The following is a 17,634-nucleotide window of genomic DNA, read 5'->3' as shown; positions in this document are numbered from 1 at the left end:
CCCTTGTGGGGGTTTTGTTGTTGGGCCATGCATTTATGGGGCTTGCAGATGCATGGCTTGATGTTTGGGGCATTTTTGGGACTGTGCCTTTCTTGGGGTTGCATTTGCACCCCTGGGCATTTTTGGGGTTCCATTTGCAGGGCTCTCATCTCCTGGGGGTCTCATTTGTGGGGTTTTGCAATTATAGGGGTTGCATTTGGGGGTTTGGGGGCTGTGTTGTTAGGGCCATGCATTGATGGGTCTTGCAGGTGTAGGGCTGTGTATTATGGGGTTTGCATTTGTGGGGATCTGCATTTTTGGGGGGCTTCAGTCGTGGCCCTATGTGTTTATTTGGGTTTCATTTGTGGGGTTTTGAATCTGTAGGGTTTGCATTTTTGGGACTGTGCCTTTCTAGGGATTGCATTTGCACCCCTGGGCATTTTTGGGGTTGCTTTTGCAGGGCTCTCAGCTCCTGGGGGTCTCATTTGTGGGGGTCTTACACTTGGGGGGTTGCATTTTGGGGTTTTGGGGTTGTGTTGTCGGGACCATGCATTGATGGGGGTTACAGGTGCAGGACCTTAGATTTGAGGGGATTGGATTTTTGGGACTGTGCCTTTCTTGGGGTTACATTTGCACCCCTGGGCATTTATTGGGGTTGCTTTTACAGCTCCTGGGTGTCTCATTTATGGGGTTTCACACTTTGGGGGGTTGCATTTAGGAGGCCACGCATTTATGGGGATGGATCTGTGGATTTTTGTGGGTTTTTTTTTCTTTGTTTGTTTTTCCCACTGCTACGCCTTAAGTTTGCGGGCCTGCCCTTTAATCCATGTGTCCCTTTTTTTTTTTATTGACCTCTTTTTTGGGGTGGGGGTTGAGTTGGGGGACACCCTTCTCACTTCAGGGACAACCCACCCGCCCGCCTCACTCTCCGCCCGCCCGCTTGCGCGACAACCGCGGGGACGCCTTTTGCGCAGGCGCAGTGGCTGCGGGTGTGTGTGCAGCCGTGTGTGTGTGTGGATAGGGGGTAGGGGGGTGGCGGATACCCGGATGTGGCGCATGTGCCGTGGCTGCTGGACGTGTCGGCGGCGGCCGCGGAGTGCGAGCGGCCGGAGCCGCGGCAACAACAACAACCCCGACCCCGACAGCACCCGGGAGGCGGACACGGGGGCACCCGCCTTGCCTTCCCCCCTTCCCGGGCTTCCAAGCACCGCCCCGCCCGGTTGCTAGCCCGGGAAGGGGAGGGCGGGTTGGGGGGGCGGAGGCCTGGCCCGCTCCGGCGCACCGGGGCCGGCTGAGGCGAGGGAAGGATCCCGACCCCCCCCCCCCTCCCTCCCTCCTTTCCCTTCGCCTCCCGCCTTCTCCCCGCCGCCCCTCACCACAAGGCCGCGCCCGGGAAAGCGGCGGCTCCGCCGAGGCCCAGGTAACATCCGCTCTCGGCTCCCGCCTCCCTCAGGCCCCGCTCCGGGGAGCAGGAGCAGCCGCTGCCCCCTCCTCACCCCCGGGGTGGGGTGGGTGTGGGGGGGGGTGGGTTTCTCCTCAACCCCGCTGCATCCTCTTCCCTTCTCCCGGCGAGGGAAAGGATCAGATCCTTCTTTTCCCACCCCTGCCAGCCCCGAAACTTTTCCGTGGTATTGATTTAAAATCCCGCTGTCCTCTCGGCTCTGCAGCCGGCCCTGTCCCCGCTTCAACTTTTCCTCCGCTCTCTCCAGCCGCTGGAAAATGCCCTGGATGTTCTTTTAATTATTATTATTTCTTTTAATTATCATTATTTGAGTGTGTGTGAGCCGCTTCGCCTTTCTGCTTCTCCCCAACCTGCCATCTTCTTTCCAATAACCACAGAAAAACGGGGCTTTTAGCTGCTTTTCACCCAGCTCCAGGCTTCTCATTAAAAAGCTGTTAATTAAAGATTAGTCCAGCTTTACTCTTTCTTTTCCCCTTCTTCCCATCCCCCGTTCTGTTGGGTTTTGGGGGGGAAGCTTTGGGACTCGCTGCATAGTTGGAGGTTTCACCTGGGAAGGTTTTACCTGGTTCATTTCGTGGGGTAATCTGGTTGTGGTTTATGCTGTGTTATTACAACTCGGAGCCCAAATTACACTCCTGCAACCCTATTGTTGGCAGACACACACGGCCGGAGCGGGATCGTGGTGTCTTTCCCCTCAAATTAGCTCGGGGCTGAACGGTGTTGCCACTATCAACAGGAGAGAGGGGTTTGGGGTTTATTCCGCCAGAGCTTTTGGAAATCTTCGGAGCTTTTCTCCTTCTCTGAACACCCTGGGTGGGCCCAGGAGAGGCTCTTGAAACGGAGCTACAACTGCCCCGCGAAACGAGGGTGTTTGCAAGCAGGCAACTTGTCCTTCTGGCCCTCCTCTTATCTTCCCCAGGTTGCTACTAGGAGTTCCTTCTCTCTTTGCATTCATGAACCTCTTTTGATTTGCTTGTTGCATAAGCAGGCGCGTTTAATATTGATACAGAAACTTTCTTGAGGCTTCAGCTCTTTGAAATAGAAGCAAGCAAGTGTCTCAAACTGATTAGAATGCCTTTTTTTTTTTTTTGTTTTTTTAAGTAGGTGCCTCTTTACATAATGCATTCGGGCGCAGCCAGCACAATAGGGATGGGAGTTTGGAGAGGTAGGAGCAGATTTAGTGGAGAACAAAGGTGCTGAGAGCAGCCTGGTGAGGAGCAGCCTTTGCCGTGCTGTTGTTAAGCTCTTGCTGGAATTCGAGGACTCTGTTTTCCTATGTTAACCTTCTGAAAAACTCGACTTTTGGTTGGGACTGGAATTTTCCATACTTGCTTTGCCCAGAGGTGGTTTTTTTTTTTTTTTTTCGGTGTGTGTTTAAAGCTCGAACTAAACAAGGAGAACATTACCCCTGTGCAGATTACAATAAAGAACAGATGTTATCTAATACACCTATTACTAGGGCATTGAAACATTGTGTCCAAGTGAAAAATCACACCGCTTCTGCCTCAGCAAAGTCTGACTCTTCCCTTTTATTGCGTGGTGTAGCCACAATTGTTTCCTCTGTTTGTGAGGTTTTGACAAATTAGTGTTTTTCCTTGCTGAAAGGAGCCTTCTGCAAGGGGATGGGATTTGCAGGATCCTCTGTGGAAGAGTTCAGGCAGGTTTGCTCTCATCCTACAAGGATTTCCATCACCTCCTCCTTTCTGAGCCTCTCCTGCCCTTCCCAGGTTTCCATCCCCTAGGAATTCCAGGATGGCTTCTTGGTGGTGGGAGTCTCAGTGCCTGGGTGAACCAGATGCAGCTGTAGAGTTTATTGCCCTCCCCACTCTCCTGATGGAGCCTTGTCTTCCTTTTCTGTCTGCCCAGAAGCCTGTATTGAAAAGAGGAGTTTGTTCTCTTTTGTCCCTTCTCAGAAATGAAAAGGAGAGAAAGGGAAGGGGAACAAAAATGAAAAAAAAAAACCAAAAAAAAGGAACTTTCAGGGTTAAAAAACCTTTGCATATAGTCACATCAGCATAGTTGCATGATCTTTTTATGATGTCCTATCCCTTCTATGCATTCAGAGACAAGACAAGAGTTGCCTTTTTTTTTTTACTGTTTTATTAGTTTCTTGAATGAGAAAAACCCCCAAAACAACCCTGGAACCTTGTGCAGCAGCAGTGTTTAGAGGCTCAGTCTGAAAGCAGTGCACAGGTAGAAGCTGAGAGGAGGAAAGGTGCAGCTGGGCAGCTCCATCACATCAGTTGCTTCCACAAAGAAATGGCTGTTCCCTGCTTCTCCCTCCTTGGATTTCTTGTGAAGATGAATGAGTTGCCACACAGTATTGGCTGAAAAGTCTTCTCCAGTTCCCTTTTTGCTGTCACTGCCAGTGGGATGAGCAGAATTGACACTGGTACATGGAGAAAAATAGTGTTCTGGGGAATATTAGCTCTTCCTTAAGTACAGGACCTTCTTGGTGCTCTTTCTCTTGCTTTTTAATGCTAATTATTCTTCTGCCTACAAACATTTTGTCCCTGTTCACCCTTTGGGCAAGTAGATAATAGTCTAATGTGCTGGAAAGTATCTGCAGTTTAATCACTTATTCATAATCTTCATCAAATCCTGACCTGCCTTTTGTTATATTGGTTTATGGATTTACTTTTTAGCCTAAAACTTAGAGCACTGCATTATTAAAGAGCAAAACTCTTGTGTTTTGGTGGTTAAAAGCTATCAAAACCACTCTGCTTTTCTGCCATCCTTGGGTTTGTCTCCTTTTGGAGGCAACAGAGCCTCTCTTGTCCTTTCTGCACGTGAAATGGTGCAGCAAGATGGCAGTTTGCATGTTGTTCTAATTAGCCAGTTCATTAGTGTTGCATTTCTGCCCAGTTTTACAACACTGGGAGGGCTCTTTCTGCTAGATGGTGCTCCCCAAACATTAGTGGCAGCTTTGAGCCAACAACTCTTATTTTTTTCTGATTTTTTTTTCCTAAAAATTCTCTTCATATTCCCAACCTTGTTGGTGATTTGGGTCTTTTTTTGCCTTCCTCACCCCAGTAGATGACTCTCCAGCTTTGCAAGCCTTAGCCTGGCTGAGATTTTTTCTTTGCTACTACAATAAATGTGTTTTTTTTCTTTTTTTAATCAAAAGCTCAGACTTTAGGAGCTTTTTTTTTTTTTCCTTTTGAAGACCATAGTGGCAACATTCCCTTTAATCATGGCTCATCACAGAAGATATTCTGCCTCCAGATTTACTGACTTGCTGTCACGGTTTAACACTGACCCGGCAATTAAACTGAATAACAGACGCTCTCTTTAATCTCTCTCTCCCCTCGATGAAGAAAGGAGAGAGAATAAGGGAGAGAGACTTATGAGTTGGAAACTAAACTACACAACTTTAATGAAACAGTAATGGTAAATAGGGAAAAATTACTAAATATATACAAATATACAGGAAAATGGAAACCACATTCCTCCCCCTTTCCCCCAATAACTCTCACGTCACCACCGAGGCTGTAGGGCAGCCCTGGGAAAGTCCAGGCTGGACTCCTGGAGTCGGCAGCAGTCGGGAACTGGAGGCAGGAACACACAGATATGGGCTGGCACGGATCAGGACCACAGGCAGATGAACAGACAGGATCCTTCCAGGATGCCGGGTGAAGGAAGGGAAGCAGGAAATCAGGAAAAGATCTGGCTCGGCCCTCGTGATGCCTCAAATTTATACTGAGTGTGACGTATATGGGATGGAATACTCTGTTTGGTCAATTCTGGCATCTATCTTGTCTGATCCTCCCTAAAGGAGGGTTCAGGTGGGGCCTCTGTGTCCTCCTGGACGGTAAAATATTTTCCTCAGAGCTGAGGAAAGCAGTGTCCTTGGCCCTGCATACCAGTCTCTAGCAGTAACTATAAACATCAAGTGTTATCAGTCCTAGAAGCACATACACTGTCTGAGAAACTTGCTGTTAATTTCAGCAAATGCAACTACTTACAAGGGACTTAGCTAAAAGCAAAAGTACAGAAACAGAAAACCACCTTTATCCTGGCCCAAACCAGGACATTCCACCCCTTATTCCATACCATTTGCGTCATGCTCCAATCATTACTAACTCTTATCCCTAAACATATCTATACACAAATTACTACTATCTCTCTGTGCTAAAAATCACTAAGTAATTCAGTCTACAATTGCAGATGTTCATCTATTGTAGCAGATTCTCAAAAGAAGGACCAGTCTTCACAGTTCATGTCCATGGTCCACAAGTTGCAGGTTGCAGATGGTAATTTCAAGAAAGTTACTGGATGCCAGCCGATGAACCTAGTTCTGGTTTTATCACCACAAAATCATCCTGAAAAACACTCATAGGACACTGTTAGTTTATACAACAGTTCACATAACAGTAGTTATGGTGGGATACAAGTTCATGACTCCCAAAGAGTCCATGCATTACTGATTAAACTAGACAAACAGAAATTAGGAATTCTCACCTAGTGTTAGATTCCCTTGTGGTACACATTGTACTTCTCCATCTTTCATCATCACCCACCAAGTGTGTCCAGGCCCTTGAGCGAAAGCAACCCCACGAATGGGTTTACCTTTGCCCGAGGCAGGATAAATCCAAACTGTTTTCCCTAGCAGATTCTTCTCATGCACCACAGGCACTTTGTCCCCATCTACTGTGTGTAGAAGATCTGACTGAGCAGGACCAGCTCGATTGATGGAACCCCTGGTATTAACTAACCAGGTGGCTTTTGCCAAGTGCTTGTCCCAGTTTTTGAAAGTTCCACCACCCATTGCTTTTAAGGTAGTTTTTAACAGACCATTGTACCTTTCAATTTTACCTGAGGCTGGTGCATGATAGGGAATATGGTATATCCACTCAATACCATGTTCTTTGGCCCAGTTATTTATGAGACTATTTTTGAAATGAGTTCCATTATCTGACTCAATTCTTTCTGGTGTACCATGTCTCCACAAGACTTGTTTCTCTAGGCCCAGGATAGTGTTCCGGGCTGTGGCATGAGGCACAGGATATGTTTCCAGCCATCCTGTACTTGCCTCCACCATTGTAAGCACATAGCGCTTACCCTGGCGAGTTTGAGGCAGTGTGATGTAGTCGACTTGCCAGGCCTCCCCATACCTATATTTTGACCATCTCCCTTCATACCATAGAGGTTTCAACCTTTTAGCTTGCTTAATTGCAGCACATATGTCACAGTCGTGGATAACCTGCATAATAGAGTCCAAAGATAAATCCACCCCTCGGTCACGAGCCCATCGATATGTTCCATCCCTGCCTTGATGACCTGAAGCATTGTGGGCCCATTTGGCCAAAAATAGTTCACCTTTATGGTCCCAGTCCAGATCTATTTGGAACACTTGAGCAGCCTCATCTGCTCGTTGGTTGTTTCGATGTTCCTCAGTAGCTCGATATGAAGGTACGTGGGCATCTACGTGACGCACTTTTACATCAAGTTTCTCTAACCTAGTAGCAATGTCTTTCCAGAGTTCAGCAGCCCAGATAGGTTTATCTCTACGTTGCCAGTTGTTTTGCTTCCACTGCTTTAACCAACCCCATAAGGCATTTGCTACCATCCATGAGTCAGTATAAAGTCTTGGCCACTTTTCTTGTTCAGCAATGTCCAAAGCCAATTGGATAGCTTTTACCTCTGCAAATTGACTTGATTCACCATCTCCTTCATCTGTTTTTGCAACTAGTCGTGTAGGATTCCATACGGCAGCTTTCCACCTTCGATGGCCTCCTACCAGACGACAGGATCCATCAGTGAAAAGAGCATATTGTTTCTCACTCTCTGGTAGTTGGTCGTATGGTGGGGCTTCTTCAGCCCGTTTTACCACTTTTCCTGGTGGCATTCCAAAGTGTTTGCCTTCTGGCCAATGTGTTATTGCTTCTACAATTCCTGGACGATTGAGTCTTCCTATCCTAGCTCTCTGTGAGATTAAAGCAATCCATTTACTCCAGGTAGCATCGGTAGCATGATGGGAAGATTCTCTACCTGTGTACATAAAACCCAGTACAGGTAATCGTGGCACTAGGAGGAGCTGTGCTTCAGTACCAATCACTTCTGAAGCAGCTCTGACTCCTTCGTATGCGGCCAATATCTCTTTCTCAGTGGCTGTGTAGTTGGCTTCGGAGCCTTTGTAGTTTCGACCCCAAAATCCTAGAGGTCGGCCTCGAGTCTCTCCTGGAGCTTTCTGCCAGAGGCTCCATGTAGGACCATCACCTCCATCTCCGGTGTAAAGCACATTTTTGATGTCTGGCCCTGTTCGAATTGGTCCAAGGGCCATTGCCTGTACAATCTCCTGTTTAATATTCTCAAAAGCAGCTTGTTGTTCTGAGCCCCATGTAAAGTCTTTCTTCTTCCGGGTAACCTCATAGAGAGGTTTCACAATCTGATTATAAAGAGGAATATGCATTCTCCAGAAACCAACAGTTCCTAAAAAGGACTGTGTTTCCTTTTTGGTAGTTGGTGGGGCCATAGCTGTTATTTTGTTAATCACGTCCATTGGGATGTGGCGACGTCCATCTTGCCACTTAACTCCCAGAAACTGTATCTCTTGTGCAGGTCCCTTGACCTTGCTTCTTTTAATAGCAAAACCAGCCTCTAGAAGGATTTCAATTATCTTCTTGCCTTTCTCATAGACTTCCTTTGCTGTGTCACCCCACACAATAATGTCATCGATGTACTGTAAATGTTCTGGAGCTCCCCCCTTTTCCAAGGTGTCATGGATCAGTCCATGGCAGATGGTAGGACTGTGTTTCCACCCCTGGGGCAGTCGATTCCAAGTGTACTGGACACCTCTCCAGGTGAAGGCAAACTGTGCCCTGCATTTTGGTGCTATAGGAATAGCAAAAAATGCATTAGCAATGTCAATAGTAGCATACCACCTGGCTGCCTTTGACTCCAGCTCATACTGAAGTTCTAGTATGTCCGGCACAGCAGCACTTAGTGGTGGTGTAACCTCATTCAGGGCACGATAGTCCACTGTCAGCCTCCACTCTCCATTTGGCTTTTTCACTGGCCATACAGGACTGTTGAAGGGTGAATGAGTCTTGCTGATTACTCCTTGGCTCTCTAATTGCCGGATCAGCTTGTGAATGGGGACCACAGCATCTCTGTTGACACGATATTGTCTACGATGCACTACTGAAGTAGCAGTTGGCAGACGCTGGTTTGTAGTTCTCAGCAATCCCACTACAAAGGATTTATCTGAAAGGCCAAACAAAGTATGCAGCCATTCTCCATTCTCAGTCTTAATAGCTGCAGTACCAAAGGACCAGCGGTACCCTTTCGGGTCCTCGAAATCACCTCCCTTGAGGTAGTCTATGCCAAGGATGCAAGGAGCATCTGGACCAGTCACTATTGGGTGTTTATGCCACTTCATTCCAGTGAGGCTCACATCAGCCTTCACAATAGTCAGTTCTTTAGATCCCCCCGTCACTCCAGAAATAGTGACGGAGTCTGTGCCTTTCTGATTCGATGGCATTAGGGTGCACTGTGCACCAGTGTCCACCAAGGCTTTATACTTTTGTGGCTCTAATGTGCCAGGCCATCGAATCCACACAATCCAATAGATTCGGTTGTCCCTCTCCTCCACCTGGCTGGAGGCAGGGCACCTCTAAGCTTGAGCACATACAGCATTGTCAGTATGTGCATTACTGGAGCTTGCATCCCCAGTACTCACACCTGATGTGCAGGGATCTTGAGTCACTAGCATATTTGGATTGGGTAGCTCCACACTGGAGATTTGAGCAGCCATCTTTTTAGAAGGACCTCCTTTTGCCTTCGGCTTACTCATCAACTTAATCACTCGGTCCTGTAGGTCAGCAGTAGGTTTCTTGTCCCACTTTGTCATGTCCTCTCCACACTCACACAGGAGTGCCCATAGAATTCCTCTTGCGAAATTCTGTTTCCCTCGATTCTGTCTCAGAGGAGGGCGTCTCCTCTTAATGGTGGCAATGGGGCGTCCTCCGTCTGTCTGAGGAAAAAGGGGTGAATGCAGTTTCTCAGATGCTCTCTTGATAGCTGAGACCCAGGCCCGATGAGGGGCTGTGACAGCCTCTTCACACTCTCGTGCAGTTTTAATCACATCACCCACAGTTGTATCCACTTCTGCAGGAACCCATAGCAGTACTGATAGAGTATGGTTAAAAGGTGATGGTGCAGCATGCACAAACCTTTGCAACATAGGTTTAGGACATGGTACGTGATAAGGGTCTTCAATGCCATCATCATTATAGATCACTTCTCGTACAGCCAATTCTTCCAGATACCTGATAGCTTTTCCAAGTGTGGCTGCTTTGACCTGTGGGCAATCTATTGCCTCTTTATAGGGATATCTCTCCCTGACAGCTGACAAGAGTCGTTTCCACAGGCTAGTAGTTCCAGCCTTTTCCCCAAATGCCCGATCAATAGCTGCATCTTTGGCTACAGGGCCCAACTGCCTGGCTTCCTTCTGAGTTAATGTTATGGTAGCAGCCCCATCATTCCAGCATCGGAATAACCAAGAGAGGAGTGGTTCACCTGTAAAACGGCTGTAGTCTTTTCTCAGAGTACGCAAGTCTCTCATGGAATAGGGCTGAGCAGATTCTGAGTCTGAGTCCTCATCTGACTCTGCACTAGCTGCTCTACGAGGAGAGGCAGTATCCTCTATTTCCTCTATCACCTGGTCATCTTGTTCAGACTTGGAAGGGTTAAGGCTCGCTTCTGATTTCCATTGTTTTCCTTTTCTCTTAGTTACAGGGTTAACAAGTAACTGTGTGGGCTGAGGGGGAGAGGCTGAGGCATCTGCAGCAGTGCCAGCAGCAGGGCTTGTTTTCTGAGCAGCAGCAGTGTCTGTGGGAGTAGACACAGCAACTGGAGCTGTAGCAGAAACACTGGCAATGCTTGCTGACCTTATCTGAGTTGTGCCCTTGCGTGAGGGGGGGCGAGAAGCGGCTGCAGAGGCAGGAGTGGGGGTGCTCTCTTTACGAGGTGAGCTCGTTCCCCTAGTTGTAGTTGTCTTACTCCTCACCAATATATGGTAGCACATGAACACCTGAACACCAAAAATCAGGAGGCACAAACCTATAACAATCATAATGCCATTTAGACAAGAATCCACTGAACTCAGCCCAAGGGTGGTATGTTTCCTCAAAAGAACTCTGAAAACATGATTACGAACAAAGTTCTTAATCCTTCTATGAAACATCACTGCACCATACACCATGATATACATCAATATTGAGGACCATATTGCAACGATGGTCCTTAAGCGTCTCTTACGATAGGAAAGCCACATATTAGCACTCATTCCAGCTGCAAAAATACACATCACATTCCCTAAATTCCAAAGGTACGGCATGATTGGTTTAATTTCCAACCCTGTGAAATTTCCAAAGGAAAAAGTCTGATTCCCACTCAGCAAAGCCATTCTCCCACTGGAGTTGGAATTCAGACTATTCAGGCAAATTGGTCAAGATTTAAACTGGACTCGAACCAATTAGCTCGGGCCCCACGTCGGGCGCCAATAAATCTGTCACGGTTTAACACTGACCCGGCAATTAAACCGAATAACAGACGCTCTCTTTAATCTCTCTCTCCCCTCGATGAAGAAAGGAGAGAGAATAAGGGAGAGAGACTTATGAGTTGGAAACTAAACTACACAACTTTAATGAAACAGTAATGGTAAATAGGGAAAAATTACTAAATATATACAAATATACAGGAAAATGGAAACCACATTCCTCCCCCCTTTCCCCCAATAACTCTCACGTCACCACCGAGGCTGTAGGGCAGCCCTGGGAAAGTCCAGGCTGGACTCCTGGAGTCGGCAGCAGTCGGGAACTGGAGGCAGGAACACACAGATATGGGCTGGCACGGATCAGGACCACAGGCAGATGAACAGACAGGATCCTTCCAGGATGCCGGGTGAAGGAAGGGAAGCAGGAAATCAGGAAAAGATCTGGCTCGGCCCTCGTGATGCCTCAAATTTATACTGAGTGTGACGTATATGGGATGGAATACTCTGTTTGGTCAATTCTGGCATCTATCTTGTCTGATCCTCCCTAAAGGAGGGTTCAGGTGGGGCCTCTGTGTCCTCCTGGACGGTAAAATATTTTCCTCAGAGCTGAGGAAAGCAGTGTCCTTGGCCCTGCATACCAGTCTCTAGCAGTAACTATAAACATCAAGTGTTATCAGTCCTAGAAGCACATACACTGTCTGAGAAACTTGCTGTTAATTTCAGCAAATGCAACTACTTACAAGGGACTTAGCTAAAAGCAAAAGTACAGAAACAGAAAACCACCTTTATCCTGGCCCAAACCAGGACACTTGCTTAGACCCTTCTACACTGTCTTGCAGTTCTCTTAAGATTTTTGGCACTGTTAGAAGGACTTTATTCCACCTGCTGAACACTTTAGCCCTGCATTATCCTCTTCAACAACCCTGTGTTTGGCACACCAGCCCTTACATGGACACACCAGTGCTAAAAATCCCCAGGCTTGTATCTTTCCAGGCATCACAGAGTATTTTTACATAAATGCTGCTAAAAAGCTGAGTTCCTCTTCTCTAGAACAGCCCAGTTCAATATGAAAGGACCCACACCCATCATCTGAGGTGACACAGGACTCTTGCCTGATGATTTTCCACAAAAAAATGGCAAATCTCTCTTCCCTCTCTTGCTGTTTCAAGGCCTCCTGAGCTCTGAATGTGTCATCTGATACTTAGCATGTGGAAAACCTTTTGGGTTGTGGTTTTTTTTTTTTTTTTTTTTTTTATTTTAACTTTGCAGACTGGTTGGATTTTCATCACCACTCTTCACTTCAGGTTTCTCAGGGGGTTGCAGATCCATCTTGTGTTCTTCACTACTGATCTCCATTGTTGGGGAGATGTTCCACAAGCATCTCTTGGACCTTCAGCACCACGTTTGGATCCAGAACCTCTCCTGAGTTGAGCTGAGCTGCAAGATTTATCCATCAAAAGCTGTTCTAAGGGGTCATTGCTTCCCTGACACCTGCAGGAGCTGTTTTTCCAGTTGTGCCAAGGCTGTGCTATATTTTTTTAGTTTTCTTTTTTTTTTTTTCCAGTGCTTCACAGTTTTTAGCATCTTAGTTTGTAGAACTAAGTGGCAATCCCTCCTCATCCCACTTCTCACCTCATTTCTCCTGCAAACAATGACAACTCCAAGGGATGTGGGAATTTACCTCGTTTGTTGTCAAAACTTCATAAAATCCATGCTCAGAAAGTGACAGGGGGGGCAAGAAGGGGGGGCTTTGGCCTCTTGCCCATATCTTAAAGTTAATTATCCAGTGGCATTTGGGCTGTCACATTTTTAGATGTGAGTTTGGTGGTGAATTTGATCCCTCCACAGCTGTGATTGGTTCCAACCCTCCTGTAAATGAACCGGGCAGTGCAGGGGATCAGCACCAGACCCAGATTAACCCTCTTGCCTGAGCTGTTGGTTTGCTGATTGCCTGGATTTTGTCCCTTTGGGTTACATCCCTGACTTCCAGCTCCATCCCTAACCTCCTGCTTTCTCTGAGTAAGCCTTGTTATTTCCTCTTCTTGTTTTGGGGTTGAGCTGTTCTTTGCTTGCCCCCAAATTGCAACCTGTGGCTTTTGTGGGAGGAGAGGGGGAAGAAAAGCCACTTGAGGAGGAGAAGTATAGAACAGGAGTAACTTCTCAGCAAATTTCCATTTTTATGGTGGGAATTGTTGGGATATAGAGGGTTTTTTTTTTAGACAAGTTTCAAAATGTGCTTGGCTTGGTTGAGGGGAGTTTAGGTGAAGTCTTCACATCTTTTTAGCTCTGATGTCTCACTGGCTCTACAAGCAAAGAAAAACAATCCTGTGAAAAGCAGAAACCCTTTTTCTGCTTTGGGTTACATCCCTGACTTCCAGCTCCATCCCTAACCTGCTTCCTCTGAGTAAGCCTTGTTATTTCCTCTTGTTTTGGGGTTGAGCTGTTGTTCTTTGCTTGCCCCCAAATTGCAACCTCTGGCTTTTGTGGGAGGAGAGGGGGAAGAGAAGCCACTTGAGGGGGAGAAATAAAGAACACAAGTAACTTCTCAGCAAGTTTTCATTTTTACAGTGGGAATTGTTGGGATATAGAGTTGTTTATTTCAAAATGTGCTTGACTTGGTTGAGGGGAGTTTAGGTGAAGTCTTCACATTTTTTTAGCTCCAATGTCTCACTGGCTCTACAAGCAAGGAAGAACAATCCTGTGAAAAGCAGAAACCCTTTTTCTGCTTTGGGTTACATCCCTGACTTCCAGCTCCATCCCTAACCTCCTGCTTTCTCTGAGTAAGCCTTGTTATTTCCTCTTCTTGTTTTGGGGTCAAGCTGTTGTTCTTTCCTTGCCCCCAAATTGCAACCTGTGGCTTCTGTGGGAGGAGAGGGGGAAGAGAAGCCACTTGAGGGGGAGAAATAAAGAACACAAGTAACTTCACAGCAAATTTTCATTTTTACAGTGGGAATTGTTGGGATATAGAGATGGTTTTTTTTTTAAACAAGTTTCAAAATGTGCTTGGCTTGGTTGAGGGGAGTTTAGGTGAAGTCTTCACATGTTTTTAGCTTCGATGTCTCGCTGACTGTAGTAATGTCTGTGTAAAAGCAAGGAAAAACAATCCTGTGGAAAGCAGAAACCCTTTTTTTCCCCCCCCCTCCCCTTCCTAAACCCTTTGTGCCTTCTTCATGTGTCCTGCAGGCTCTTGTTGATGAAGAATTTCAAACTGAAACCCCAGCAGCTCTCTGGCCTTGCGTGAGGCTTTCCAAGAGATCCTATCTTACAAATGCTCATGTGCTGCCTGAAGAGTTGCTGCAAAATATTTGGAAGTCATGGCTCAGGCTGTTTTTGTTACCCTTGGTTTTTTGGCACGTGAAAAGCACTTGTTCTTAAGCCCTTCTGGCTTAGAATATTCTATCTTGCTGGTGCAGCTTGAGGAGATCTGGCAAACAAGGTGGAATATTAATTTTCTGTTCCATAAACTCATGGATTATCCCTTTGGGTGAGATCTCATCTGCTTTTTGGACTTTGCTCCATTGTTTTTAGTTGTTCCAGGAGCACCTTACTTCCACCAAGGGGAATGCTCTCCTGGAACTCTGAGCTGGTTTTTGCAGGAGATGCTGAACATTAAGCCCCATCTGTGTTTTCTAGCAAAATGATCTCTGTTTAGCAGTTGATCTGAGAACAGTGGAATAGTCTGAATCAGTAGGGTGTTTATTTTGCTTTCCTGCCCATAAGGTAAATTTAAGTGTGAGAGCTCAGTGAAATTATTTCCACATAGATAAATCAATAATATTTTTAATTTTAATTACAGAGGTCACATACAATTACAGCTTCCTGTGTTGTTTTGTGTTGGTTTTTTTTTTAGAATCTATATTGTTAAGGTAACCATTTCTGGCAGAATTTACCAGGGGCATGTGGCCTCAGTGTTGCATTTTTAATTTGAGACAGCTGCTTCATGTTTTGAATTTCAGTGCAGAGGCTAAAAAGATCCATCACCTCTCAGCCAAGCAGCCACAGGGAAGTGGGATGGACTGAAGAATGATGGTGTTTGTTCAAGTCTGCAGCAGGCTTGGAGGAAGAGTTTCAGCTCATGGTTACTTAGCAGGTCTCTCAGTAGTGTGTTGGCTTTAATTGGTGGTTTTAATTACCTGGCAATCTCAACTTCTTTTGTCTTGCAGCTTGATGTCCTCTCCAGAGGATCTTATCCTTGTCCCCACACTTAGGCTGTGGCAGGACAGGAGTTGTTGTTTTGTAACAGACCTCTTAATACTCAGTTGTTGAAATAAATGACTTGCTCTAACATCATGAGTTACCTCTTGATAATTTTGTAACTTGTCAGCATTTCACATTAGCATGTCCCATTTTTTTTTATTTTATTTTCTGTGTTCTCCTTGTATCACCCCACAGCCAAAGGGAGAGGAGCACCTTTGGCTTCCTCGGGAGGCAAAGCCAAAAGTTTTGCTGCAAGCTGTCTCCTGCTGCTGCTTTCTCCTGCTTCCTGCCTCTCTTTCTGCCCCTTTTCCCCCAAAACACACTCTTAGTTGTCCATGAAATTCCAGGGTGAGGGAAAACCAAATCTTTGCTCAACACATTTGGTGCTGTATTTCACCATAAAGCTGTCGCCTGGGCTCTCTCCCCTCCTTGGGTGGAGGGATGTGCTGAAGAATGATTTCCAGATCTCATGCTTGCATCAAGTAAAGGTTAAATCACACAACCACACTGCTGTTGTGCAGAACATGGAGCACTCTGGTTGTGGAGGGCGTGCTGGAACCTTCTCTTCCAAGGCTGTCTTCTAAAAATACTAGGTGTTAAGGTTGCATTTCACTTTTATTTGCACACAGGAAAGTAATAGAGGAAGGAGGTGTCAAGGCACCTCTTGAAGGAGTGACTTGGTCAAAGATAGGCTTGTGGAGCTCTTGGGTGAGAAGCTGAAATTTGTGGAAGGTCCAAACTTGGCTGCAAAATACACTCTGGTGCTTCAGAAGAAATACATTGTGGTGCCAGAAATATGTGCCAGGTTGGTAGCCCCTCCCTGACCTCCCCCCCTTTTTTCTGGGGGTGGAAAAGGCAAGAATAATACATCCAGGATTTTTGGAAAGGGAAATTTCTAAAGGAAGGCTCCTGAACTATCCTGTAGTCATGTGCCAGAAGTGTGTAACAGCATTCAAAACCCTAAACAAGTGGCCTGGCTTTCAAAAGTGCTGAATAGTCAGAAGCTCCTATTGAGTGCAGTGGCAGCTGAGGGGTGACTCAACATTTCTGAAGATTATTTCACTTAAAATAAGGGTTTATTTGCTTGGTCTTAGTCTTCTGGAAGTTGTCAGGCAAAATTCTCATTGATTGTTTTAGGGGTGTAGAAGGTGGAGCTGCATATCTAATTTTAAGCATCTTATTTCAAGCTTTTTTGACTAATGGCTTTATCTAGTTGCTTATTTATGATTATTTATGCATATCTCTCTGGGATGCTGGTTTATATTTAAGGAAAATGATGTTCTATTCTGTTTTAGCTGGCAAGCTTTTATGGATTTATGTGAGTTGCCATGGAGAATGACTGGCAGGTTAAGCTTGACTTTTAAAAAGAGGCTTATTGAGTTGAAGTGCAAAAAAACCCCAACGTAGCACTGAAGAGAGAAACTTTATTAGCTAGGTAAAATGATCTTATTCAAACTTGCAGGTGATTGCTTTATTTGGGAGAAATCAGGTCCAAAAAGCATCCCTCCAAAAGAAGAAAATGCTTAAAAATGGAGCAGAGGGAAGGATTTGGGGTGGTTTTTTCCAAGTGTACCAAACCATGCTGTATTCAAGTTCAAATTGGAGGAAATATTAAATAGGGAAGACTTAATTTCCTTTTATAATTTTATTTTTGTGGTATTTTGGATTCCTTTTACAAGCAGGGAAACCATGCATTCACACTACAGTTTGTGTGAGGCATTAACTTTCTAAGGTAACTCTTATTTTTTTTTCCCACTCTTATTTTTGTGCATTTATTTCCAATAAATAGCTTCTACTCCTGTACCTCTAACACCATGGAAAATTCCAGTGCAGTGACAGATCTTTGACTGGATGTATTCCTCAGATAATATGAAGAGACTTCTTTTTCCTTACTTGTTGAAGCTGAATGTGTTTTATTTACATTCCTGTATTTACGGGTTTAGGAAGGGCAGGTCCTGTCTGACCAACCTGAGCTCCTTTTATGATCAGGTGACCCGACTGGTGGATGAGGGGAAGGCTGTGGATGTGGTCTGCCTGGACTTCAGCAAGGCCTTTGACACCGTCTCCCATAGGATTCTCCTGGAAAAGCTGTCAGGCCATGGCTCAGCCAGGAGCACTCTGTGCTGGGTTAGGAACTGGCTGGAGGGCCGGGCCCAGAGAGTGGTGCTGAACGGGGCTGCATCAAAATGGCGGCCGGTCACTAGTGGTGTCCCCCAGGGATGAGTGTTGGGCCCAGTGCTGTTTAATATCTTGAGGGAGGATTTAGAGGAGGGGATTGAGTCCATCCTCAGCAAATTCCCAGCTGACACTAAGCTGGGGGGAAGTGTGGATCAGCTGGAAGGCAGGAGGGCTCTGCAGAGGGACCTGGAGAGACTGGAGAGTTGGGCTGATCCCAAGGGGATGAGGTTTAACACGGCCAAGTGCCGGGTCCTGCACTTTGGCCACAAGAAGCCCCTGGGGAGCTCCAGGCTGGGCAGGGAGTGGTTGCAGCAAGGGA

At 46.1% G+C, this 17,634-nt stretch overlaps 1 protein-coding gene across 4 annotated transcripts in view; it reads left to right on the top strand.

Moving 5' to 3' along the window:
* Window positions 1-1,045: 1,045 nt before the first annotated feature.
* SMAD4 (SMAD family member 4) overlaps window positions 1,046-17,634 on the top strand; it is a 40,148-nt gene continuing 23,559 nt past the window's right edge. For all 4 annotated transcript variants that reach the window (XM_030468295.1, XM_030468294.1, XM_030468293.1 and 1 more), the window contains exon 1: window positions 1,046-1,399. The gene's annotated coding sequence lies outside the window, so the exon portion shown is untranslated. The remainder of the gene's footprint in view (window positions 1,400-17,634) is intronic.

This window comes from Calypte anna, chromosome W, assembly GCF_003957555.1.
Source record: "Calypte anna isolate BGI_N300 chromosome W, bCalAnn1_v1.p, whole genome shotgun sequence".
In the NCBI taxonomy this organism is placed as follows: domain Eukaryota; kingdom Metazoa; phylum Chordata; class Aves; order Apodiformes; family Trochilidae; genus Calypte; species Calypte anna.
The sequence above is the reverse complement of the archived record's forward strand: the minus strand, read 5'-3'. Positions and strand labels throughout refer to the sequence as shown.